The sequence below is a fragment of the Callorhinus ursinus genome, unplaced genomic scaffold (genome assembly GCF_003265705.2).
Source record: "Callorhinus ursinus isolate GAN/ISIS: 27379988/994484 unplaced genomic scaffold, GSC_fseal_2.0 scaffold18, whole genome shotgun sequence".
NCBI lineage: Eukaryota > Metazoa > Chordata > Mammalia > Carnivora > Otariidae > Callorhinus > Callorhinus ursinus.
Window position 1 is genome coordinate 18,073,424 of NW_027397080.1, and position 10,475 is coordinate 18,083,898.

The 10,475-nt window shown below is 53.0% G+C and overlaps 1 long non-coding RNA gene across 1 annotated transcript; it reads right to left on the minus strand.

Annotated features, from left to right (window-relative positions):
* Positions 1–5,558: 5,558 nt before the first annotated feature.
* LOC112811650 (uncharacterized) lies at positions 5,559–9,329 on the minus strand. The gene is made up of 3 exons (XR_003205112.2): positions 9,239–9,329; positions 8,905–8,978; positions 5,559–5,787 (listed from the first exon to the last, which is right to left on the minus strand). It is a non-coding gene; the product is annotated as an uncharacterized lncRNA (long non-coding RNA).
* Positions 9,330–10,475: the final 1,146 nt, after the last annotated feature.

Below are 10,475 nucleotides of genomic sequence, written 5' to 3' on the forward strand. Positions count from 1 at the left end.
CGGGTGTTATGCTCTAACACTGACTTGCTCTGTTACCTTAGGCAATTGCTGCCCCCCACTAGGTCTTAATCTTTATCTGTCAAAGGAGATGGGATCCTATTACTGGCGTCTGCCGGTGGTCAGGTGCTGCATGACCTTGACCCAGAGCCTCCCAAGCTTTGTAGGAGGCATTTTGAGGGGGGGGGGGGGTCTGGATTCTAGAAATCCTCCAGCACAGATAGTCTAAGTTCAGGATTTAGAATTCTCTCTAGGATCCTATACCCTCCCGTTAGGCTTTGCAGTCAAAAGAGCACATGCCTCCGTGCCACAGTCTGGCTTCTTCTAGATGGGGAGCTTCGGCAAGGTGAACTTCAGCCTCTAGGATTGCTGCTAGCTCAGAAGACAGGAGTCCTGTTCTTGTGTTGGGGGAAAGACGGGGTTGTGCTGTCCCCAGCTGGGTAGTGAGGCCCCACTGACATTCCTTTCTCGGTTTATAAACTAAGTACTTTCTCGGCCATCTGTCCTTTGCTCCTCCAAAACCCTGCAGCCAGCCATACACCCACTTTACAGATAAGATTCCAAAGTCTGGGAGAGAAGCACTCAAGAAGGGTCTCTGCAAGCCAGAGGTTGGGATCAAGCTCAAACCCAGGCTTATAGGCCAGAGTGGAATGCTGGGGATTTGAACCTGACTCCTTCTTTTGGTGGTTGTGAACTCACTTTTCTGAGCCTCATCTGTAAAAGCAGCGACAACACCTATTCCAGCAGGCTCTCTATAAGAATTAAAAACATGAGTTCTTGAGTTGGAAAGGCAGAGAGCAGTCCTTGAGAACTCACCTATGAAGTTGCCTCCTCCAGAAAGCCTTCCCTGACTGCCACCCATCTGTTAGGCTTCTGTCTTTGGGATCTCACAGACCTGAGCTCTCAGCATTGTGAGTGTTGCTGCTGCCTATTTCTGCTCTGATTGCCTCCACTAGACTTTGGGTCCTTCAACGGCAATAAGTTTTTCTGATTCATTTCTGAACGCCTAGCAAGGGGTCCAAATGGAGTTGGAATATAGTCAATGTTCCTTTCCTCTCTCTAGCTTTTTGCCATATGAGGCTGTCTTCTCCCACAAAGGGCTGTGGCGTTGGGTAGGTAGGTCCTCAGGGCTGAGCCCCCCAGCTCTCTTAGCCTGAGCCTTCTGGGTCCTGGGGCAGTAGAGAGAGAGCATTCTGGAGCCCAAAGGAAAAGCAATCACCCAGGGCTGGCAGGTGAAGGGCAGCTGGTGGTGTCCGGCTGGCAGGGGGCACCATATGGGCCTAGTGAGCAGGCAGGCCTGGGAACGCTGAGCCTGCAGTGAAGGCTGTTTCCAGGCCCATCACATCGTCCCGGAGGTGACTTGCTGGGAGCTGTCAGCCATGCGTCCCCCACAGAGGGGCGGCCTGCCTGTGCCCCTTCTGCCAATCCAGGAACAGAAGCAGAAACAGAAGGTCAGAGCTGCAAGGGGCCTCCTCTGAGGTCACCATGTCCAAAGCCTCCTTTCACAAGTGAGGAGCCTGAGGCCCAGGGAAGGGCAGGGACTTGCCCAAGGTCACACCGCAAGCCAGGACAGGGAGCCAAATCTCTTGCCTCTCATCTTGGATGCTTATAAAAACAGAGAGAGAGCAGAGAAATCTTGAAAATACACCAGTATTCAAGGAAGAGTTTTAAGGTGATTTTTTTTTCTTTTCTCTCTCTCTCTCTCTTTTATTTTTCTCATCTGATCTAACTTTGTAAAAAAAAATTTGCAATGATCATATAGCCTTTAGTAATCAGAAAGAAAAATAAAAGAGGGAGAAGCTACCTCTGGTTATAAGTGGCTTTTGTCTTTAGGAAAATGGTGCCAGAATTGTAATTTTACTGTTTTCTCCCCCACGGGACCCTCATGAGACCCCAGTTAGAGAGTGGGTGCCAGCAGGTTGGGAGGGCTCTCAGCTTCTCTCCAGCTATCACTTGGGCTTGTAGTGGGACCGAGACAGAAGCCTAGCCTAGGACCACGAGCCCTGACTTCCTCAAGTGATCTGTCCTCCCTACTTGCCTGAGCCAGTCCCTTTACCTGGGTTGGCCTTAGTTTTTCCATCTGTAAAATGGGAGTTTTTACAGCAGAGTGTGTTTTCTTGCCCCCCATCAGCAGAGCACAGGGCTTAAACACGTGGATACTGGAGCCCGAGATCCTGTCTCCCCTACTCCTTTACTTCATGACCTTAGGTTGGTCACTTAAATTCCACAGACCTCAGTTTCCTCATCTGTAAAATGGGGATTATATGTCATGGATGGTTGCAAGAATTAAAAGAGTTAACGTTTAGAACGTGTTTAGAATTATGCCTGGCCTATAGTAAGTGATATATATATATGTGTGTATATATATATAGAATCACTTTTCTGACTGGATGAACAGTAAAGGTGGAATGGCTATTATTATCATAATTCTTGACTGGCCCTCAGGGAAGGGAGCTCTCTTGCGATTGGAACCAGCCTGGCCCAATCTGAGCTGCGGGTAGTCCAGCCTCCCAGAGTTCCCATCCCCACTCCCGGCTGCTCAGCACTCTCTCAGGGAATCAGAGGGAACCTGGGTTACTGGTGAGTCAGAAGCCCAGGGATTACTGCTTAGACTTGACCTTTTGCCTGACCCACAGACCTCTCCTGCCTTCTGTGTCCCATTGATCCAACTGCTCCAACCATTTGCTTCTGAACCCTTCCCTCCTCAGACCCTTCCCAGGCTGCTTCCTCTTCCAGACACATCCAGCCAGATTGCCTCCTCAACTTTTCCAGACTACCCACCTTTGCCCCAAAGATCTAGTTGGCCTCCTCCCTAATACCCAGTCACAGCTACCTACACACTTGTCTTCCCTGGCAAGCAACGACAACAACTGTTTGACCTTGGAGTTCTACATATTTGGGCCCTGAAACCAAATCCTCCATCTATATGTGTGCAATCTTAGCCAACTGGGCTTCAGTTTCCCCATCTGTACAGTGGGCATAATACCTGCTTTAGAGAGCTTTGTAAGGCTTCTGTTGGATAATACGGGGGGAAATGCTTGACCTAGTGCCTGCCAAGTGGCAAGTGCTCAGTAAATGGTAAGTCTGGCTACATTCGTGTTTTATGGTTCTTGGTGAACCTGTTTACCTCCTCCAGCAGCTGAGCATGCCCCAAGCATGGGAGCTGGGAATCAGCCTTCACCCCAGGGTTCCCTGGAGCAGCTGACCAGTGCCTGGCAGTGAGGAAGTGCCCAGTACACATCCAGGGACTCCACTTAAGTTCTATCCTCTGGTTCTCAGCATGTGCCCAGCAAGCAGGTGACCCCCTGCAGCTGGAGAAGCAGCAGCACCTAAAGGGGCTGGGAAAAGTGCTCCTGAGGGGCCCCTACCCACCCAGACTGCCCACCTAGGTAGGACCAGCAGCTGTCTCCTGCTTCCACAGGGAACTCTTTGCTTATGGAGCTGCGGAGCTAATGAAGAATGACAAAGCACCATGTAATTGCCAGCAATTGATGAGTCCCCTGCCTCTTCCTGCCCCTCCTTCCCTTTGCCCTCCTTGGCACTGTCTGGCCTGGAGGCCTGGCCCGGAGGCAGGCAGAGTGGCAAAATGGAGCACAGACTAGTATCAGGAGACTTGGAGGCTGGCTGCTTCTGCCACCCTCTGGCGTGGGACCCCGGCCTCCATTACGTTGGCTCCGTTTCCCCATCTGCAGGGCTCCTGACCTTGTGTTAAGAGCAGGGACAAGGTTACAGGGCCAGGCCAAAGGGCTCTGCGGAGGGACTGGGCTGCACCTGCCAGGTGGGTTGAGGCAGACAGCCTCAATAAGGCAGACAGCCCTGGGTTTAAGTCCTAGCCCCGCCTCTCACCTGCTGTGTGATCCCGGGCAGGCTGCTTACCTTCTCTGAACAACAGATTCCTCATCATCAAAATGGGATTTGTTTGACAGCACTTAGCTCTTACTAGGAGAACCCTCATTTGTCCTAGATGTGTGCGTGTAACAGAGACTCTCTGGACAAGCGCATCTCTATCAAAGTCAACACAGAAATTAAGGGTTGAAAACTTGTAGTGTAACTTGACCGAACAATTGTATGTCTTTAATGTCATAATAGAAAAAAGGCTTGTATTTTTTTCATTTTATTTTTTAAGTAATTCATTTTCCTTGTATTTTATAAAAGTATTGGTCTGTGACAGATTAGAAATTTTTTAAAAAGATGGTCCTTCTCCACGGATGGTTTGAGAAGCATTGCTTTAGAGAACCTTGTAAAACAGATGTGGTAACAATCTTGCCACATTTTCATAGTTCTAGGGTGTAATTTCCAGGGACCTTCCACTTCCGTGGCTCCCAAGCCTTCAGGATCAAGACCAAATCTCTTAGCCTGGTTTCAAAGTCCTCCTGACTAAAGTCCCAACCTGCCTTCTCATCTTGCCTCCTTCCCCATGACACAACCTTGTAATACAACCCTGTGCTCTCCCCCCGCCTCCTCGCCTCCTGAACCTCCCATGCCTTCTCACTCCTCCATGTCTTTTTCCTATGCTCCTCCTTCCATCTGGAATGCCCTTCCTCACTTTGCCCTTAAACCGGCAAACTCCTATTCATCCTTCAAGACCCAGACCAAATGTCCCCACTCTTGGGAAGACTTTTCCAGTGCCACCCCTGCACCTGCCCCAGGCAGGGCTAGTTGCTCCCTGCCCCAGGCTCTGTAGCGCAGCATGCTACGGGGAGGCAGGACTTGCAGAGGTGAAGGCTACATGCAAGCTCCAGAGTCAGAACAATGTGCGATTTGGACCTGACGGTGCCGGCTGTGTGATCCTGGGCAGGTGCCTTTGTACTGTTGAGCTTCATTTTTCCCATCTATACAGGGGCATCTACTGTGAGGAGTAGAGGTGATGTGTGAAAAGTTCCCAGCACCATGACACATGGGAGAGACTCGAGATACAGCGGCTCTTGTTAGCTTTATTTCTCTGGTTGATAACGTCCCAGGTTGTTTTCTCTGTCTCCCAACAGACTGGTTGCTCCTTGAGAGCAGGGACACTTGAGAGTGTCTGATGTACCTGGATGTTTCCTGGGCTCTGTGCGGGGCTTTTTGCGCAGAGGGTGTGTTTTGGAGAAGGGTCTCTGGCTGCTGCCTGCCCCATGGTGACAGCGGTGTAGGGAGGAGTGAGGGTTCGAAGCCCACAGCCAAGAAAGAATTCTTGAGACATCTTTTGGTGCAAAAAGGTGGTTTTATCAAAGCACGGGGACAGTATCTGTGGGCAGGAAGAGTGGCCTCGGCATCGGGGTCATGAGAAGTGGCCCATTATATGCTTTCAAGTTGGGAGGGGGTCAGGGATAGCGTAAGTCTCTAAGGAATGTGGAAGCCAGGTTTCCAGGACCTTGAGGGGGCTAGCTATTGCTGGGGAAAGGTCATTTATTACCGTCTAATAAAACCTGAGTCATGAGACCCTTCAGGTGTATATCAGGGGGCCATATGCTTGGGGGGTGATTGCCAACATGTATCTTGCGGGGGGGTGGCGGGTAGAGATAAAGGAAGTTTCCAAAGGAATTCTTATGTTGAAGCAGATTTACAGGATCCTGGCGGGCGGGGGGGGGGGGGGGGGGGGGGGGGGGGGTGTCAGGCTAGGGTTGTCTTTTGCCCTTAGCAAAGTATTAACATCCAGGCAGCTGAGTCCCTAGAGGAATGTCACCCTGCCTGTTTGAAGGACTTGTCCGTGGGCTGTAGGTGGTAAGGAAACCCAGTTTTTCTTTTGTCTTTGTTTCCCACATCCCGGTGGCTGTGGCTCCTTGTCAGTGGAGTGCTAATTCACCAGCTCTGTGGAAGAATTAAAAAGAAAAAGACCCTTGATTTTTTATTTTTTGCCAATTTCCATGCAGTAAAAACACCCACCAAGGCCAATTTCAAGTGACCAAAAGTTTAACAACCAGCTTAAAAAGTTCCTGAATATTTTAACAGTCTGTTCCTGTGAGCCACCCAGCTCCAGCACCCAGCTCCAGCACTCAGCTCCAGCACTCAGCTCCAGCACCCAGCTCCAGCACCCAGCTCCAGCACCGAGCTTCAGCACTCAGCCAGCGCCCAGCTCTAGCACTCAGCTCCAGCACTCAGCTCTAGCACCCAGCTCCAGCACCCCTCTGGGTGTGATTGCTCGGAGCAGAAGGGCAGCCAAAATAGGCTGGGGCCCGTAGTTGAAAGACAGGCTGTTTCCCGTGCCCTCTGCCCAGCCAACCCATTGGGGGCCACCCAGGGAAGGGCCATAAGGTCGTGAAGCTCCACAGACGTCCTCAATCATCCCCTCCCCCAGGCCTCCAGCCCCTTTGTTCTCTGTGAAATCGCCCATCCATCTCCTCCCTCAGCAGGAGGAACCAATGGACCCAGATGATCCATCAGTGACTCCTGGGGGCCTGGGCAAAGGGGGGCTACCTGTGCAGCCAACAGGGGCCTCTTCACAATAATGCTGTCCCCACCGCCGTTGCAGGTAACGCTGAACACCTCGTCCCCTCGGTCACAGTGGGGAGCAAAGACAACTTGTGCACAATCTCATCTCACCTCTCCACCCCCTCCTCTCCTCTGGTCGTGCCCAGCCTCCAAGTCTTTGCCTCTTCAGTCCCCTCCGTTTGGAATGCCCTCCCCCTCTCTCCCTACAATGCCCAGCTGCAACAGTACGTCAAGAAGTCATTCACCAGCAGAAGTCTCCGGAGCCCCCTCTGCAGGTGCAGTAGCTGCTTGCCCAGCTGCCCTGCCCCTCCCCCTGCAGCAGCAGTTCTCCTTGGGATCCTTTTTTAAAATACCCTCTGAGCCCTCCTAGCTACAGGCAGGGCGGGAATCTGTGCCCTGCCCCAGGACCTTTGGATATAGGGGACTGAGAACCTGACGCTGAGAAACCCTATCCTAACTCACCAGGGCTGTGGCTGATTCACACGGAGGCCTCTAACCCCCCACCAGGACCACCTGCTCAATATGCCTCTGTGGGATGGAATCCGGCGTCTGCTGCTGAGGTCACCCAGCCTGGAGGGCCCATCCTCTGGGCCCAGCTAAGGGCTGCTCTGTACCCCTCCCCTGGGGGGCTGAGCACCGCGCGGCTGGTGAGCTTTGGGCTGAATTGTGTCTCCCCACCGCCCCAACAATTCATACGTTGAAGCTCCCCAGTGTGGTTGTGTGCGGAGGTGGGGCTCTCAGGAGGTAATGAGGGTTAAGTGAAGTCAAGAGTGTAGGGGGCCGAACTGACAGGACTGGTGGCCTCTGCAAGGAGAGGAAAGAGAGAGAGGGAGAGATCGCTTGCGGGGCGCTGTGGGCTAGGTGAAGACTGTCACAAAAAAAAGGTGCCTGTCTGCAAGTCAGGAGGAGAGCTCTCACCAGAACCGAATTGGCGGGCACCTTGGTCTTACACTTCCCAGCCTTCAAATCTGTGAAAAAAACCACAGTTCCATTCCAGCCAGCCAGCCTGCAGTGTTCTGTTCTGGCAGCCTGAGCCAACTGAGGCCCACGCTGTGCGCTGTGCTTGGAATGATTTTCCCCTATCTCGCAGTGGCTCCTTATGTCTCCCCGATTTCAGCTGAAATGACATGTCAGAGGGGCCCTGCTCCCGCCTCACCAGAATGCCGGCTCCACCGCGGCTGGAACCTCGGGTCTCCCGCTTAACTCCCTGAGCCTTGAACCCTAGGCAGCATCCTGGGGCTTGAATAAATATATGTTACGTTGTTCCTAAATATCCAGAATCTGACCACGAATCCTTCAAGGCTGGTCTGTGCCACCCTCATCCCTCTCCTGGATGACTGCAGTGGCCCTCTGCTTGTCTCCCTGCCTCCTACAGTCTCCTCTTAACCCCTCAGGAGCCCCCGCTAAGTCTGACCATGTCACTCCTCTACTGAAAACCCTTCCTTGACTCCCTCTTTCTCTCAGACCAAAAGTCCCAGTCCCTAAACTGTCCCCCAGGGCCTTGCTGTACTGGCCCCTTCTCCCTCCACTCCAACCACACGGGCCTCTTTGCCACCCCATGGATGCATTAGGCACATGCCCAAGCCACAGGGCCTTTGTACGTGCTGTTCCCTCTGCCCACAACACCCTTCCCTCTGGAATCTGAGTGGCCCGTTCCTTCTCATTCTTCATCTTTGCTCAAACACCATCTTCTCACAAAAGCCTTCTCTGAACATTTGTTCAGAATGACAACCGTTCCTCCCTCCAGGGCTGGATTCTGGGAGCGCCATCAGCCCCCTGGCGCAGGACCCTGTGCTCAGAAGGGCCCTGTGCTTTGCACTTTATGTTCCACCATTGCTGTCTTGAGGTTCTTGATAATTTTATCTTTGGATTTGTGCGTCGTAAGTGAAGTCTGGAGGGACAAGGGAGTGTGTGCCAGGAACTTGGCCTCAGCTCCCACACGTTGCCCTGCTCCCCTGCCCACTGGTCCCTCTGGCCCCAGCCAGCCTCCTCTCTCTGGCCCCACCCAATGACTGTGGCTGTCTTGGGCGCCTGGCAGGACCCTGATCACAGGCACAGGACAGGGGTGGGGAGGTCAGGGGGCACGCACCCCACAGCGTCTTGGGGCGGGGCATGGCCAACCCCGCCCTGCACTGGCAGTGCCAGGGCACATCTGGTAGGTGACCGGCCAGAGGCCACATCTCAGTGGGGGTGAGACCTTGATCCAGGTACTGAGCACATCCTAGAATGGAAGTTTCAAGACCCTTGGGGGTTGCCCATCTGCCAAGGGTTGGAGCGGTGGACCCATGGAGAGGAGTTGAGTTCCACAGGGCCCCACCTTCATCCGGGGTGCTCAGCTTCAGTCCTGCATCTGGTGGGAGGGACGATTTGGTAGGGGAACTTGGCAGCCGGCAGGTTCTGGAGAGTGGGCGTGTCCCCCATAATGGGGCAGGGCCCCTGGGAACCCAGGGAGTTTTTACCCTGAGGGTCTCTCTGTGCCGGGGAGGGCTCCCTTACTCTTTGGCTGGGTGGATCAGCTCTTCCTCTTTCCAGTCTTTCTGTTTGGCCTCTTCTGGCAGGTTTGGGGCACCCTTGGGGACAAACGATGAAATAGAAATTGTGTAACTTCTGTGATTCCACATACAAGTTGAATGCCCTAATATTTTCATTTCAAAGCTGGCATCGCACAATATGAAAATGGACGGTAAAGCGCATGCTGATAATTTAAATTTAATTTTTTTCTTTACTTCACGTGACATTAAATAGCAAATAGAAAACAGTGACCAGTCGAGAGAGAGAGAGAGAGAGAGAGAGGAGAGACTGCAGAAAGAAGGAAAAATTTCCTGTGTACCTTTAACAGCTCGTTTTCTCTGCTTTTAGAACAGGGCCCCACGTTCTCATTTTGCACTGGCCTCCACAGATTATGTAGTCAGCCTCATCTCCATCACTCCTGGTCCTGTTGTTTTGTTTTGCTTTAATAGCCCACGCTGCATCTTGGCACGACGGAACTGACTTATTTCTTGTGGTTGTCTTTTAAGGTCTGCTTCCCCCACCAGCATGTGGGGCCCACGGACGGTGGGGGTTTTTTTCTGTTTGGTTCATGGCTGTATCCCTAGGCTGCAGAGGTGCCCAGGACGTGGTAGGAGCTCCAGAAATGTTCAAGGAATGTTGAAGGAAAGGATGTTACCTGGGAAGACAGGCCCGTCCAGGTCTTTCCTCTCCCTCCCTCCCCAAGGCCAGTTTTGTCTATTTTGGCTGAGACAATTCACATTAGAACTTTGTGGTTCTGGCATTTCCTTTTCAGAGCTCAGTGCTTGAGCTTTGGAGTCTCCCACCAGCCCCAGCTCTGTCGGCGTGAATGGTGGTGGCTCTGCAGGCTGTGAGGAGCCCACCAGGTGCCTGGACCAGAGGCTTCTCTCCTTCCTGGAATTCCTTAGGTCATTTCCATCCATTGTCTTTGGCTACAGCTTCTTGAGTTAGTCTTTCCACCTCGGCAAGGTTCCCTTGCTGGTTTCCCCATCTGCTTCCAGGTCCAAATCCTTTTTGGCTCCAAATCCTTTCTTGGGGTTTCCCTGGCCCTTCCGCCTCTAATGGCCAGGGTGACCTTGGGCAAGCCTCCCACTGTCCTCTGCGGAGGCCCTTGTGAGATGAGGGGGGCTGCTCCTGCCCTCCCCCCAGGGAAGGACGGCAGGAGCAGAGTCCTTTAGAAGAAGAGTGGGGGTTGCTTCTGTTACGTTTGAGTGTTGGCACTGAACCCGGATGCCGGGTGACCCCATTCTTTCCCCTTCCCCTTTAGTTACACAAGAAACCGTCCTGCTTCATTGCCGCTGCGAGCACCCCTGGCCATTCAGTCATGCCGCAAACGTGTGAGGCGACAGAGCCCGACGTGCGGGGGTCCCGACTCCGCTCCCCCTTTTCTCCTAAAGAGAATTCTGGCTGGGACTCCTCAGCCAGGCTCTCTCCCTTCCCAGCCCTCTTATTTACCGGGAAGACGAAACTGCTCTTTGTGGAGGCAGAGAACCCCCCGAACAGAGCACCGTAAGGAGGACAGGGGCGTGTCCCTCTCTCACACAGCAGGCCCGGTGAGT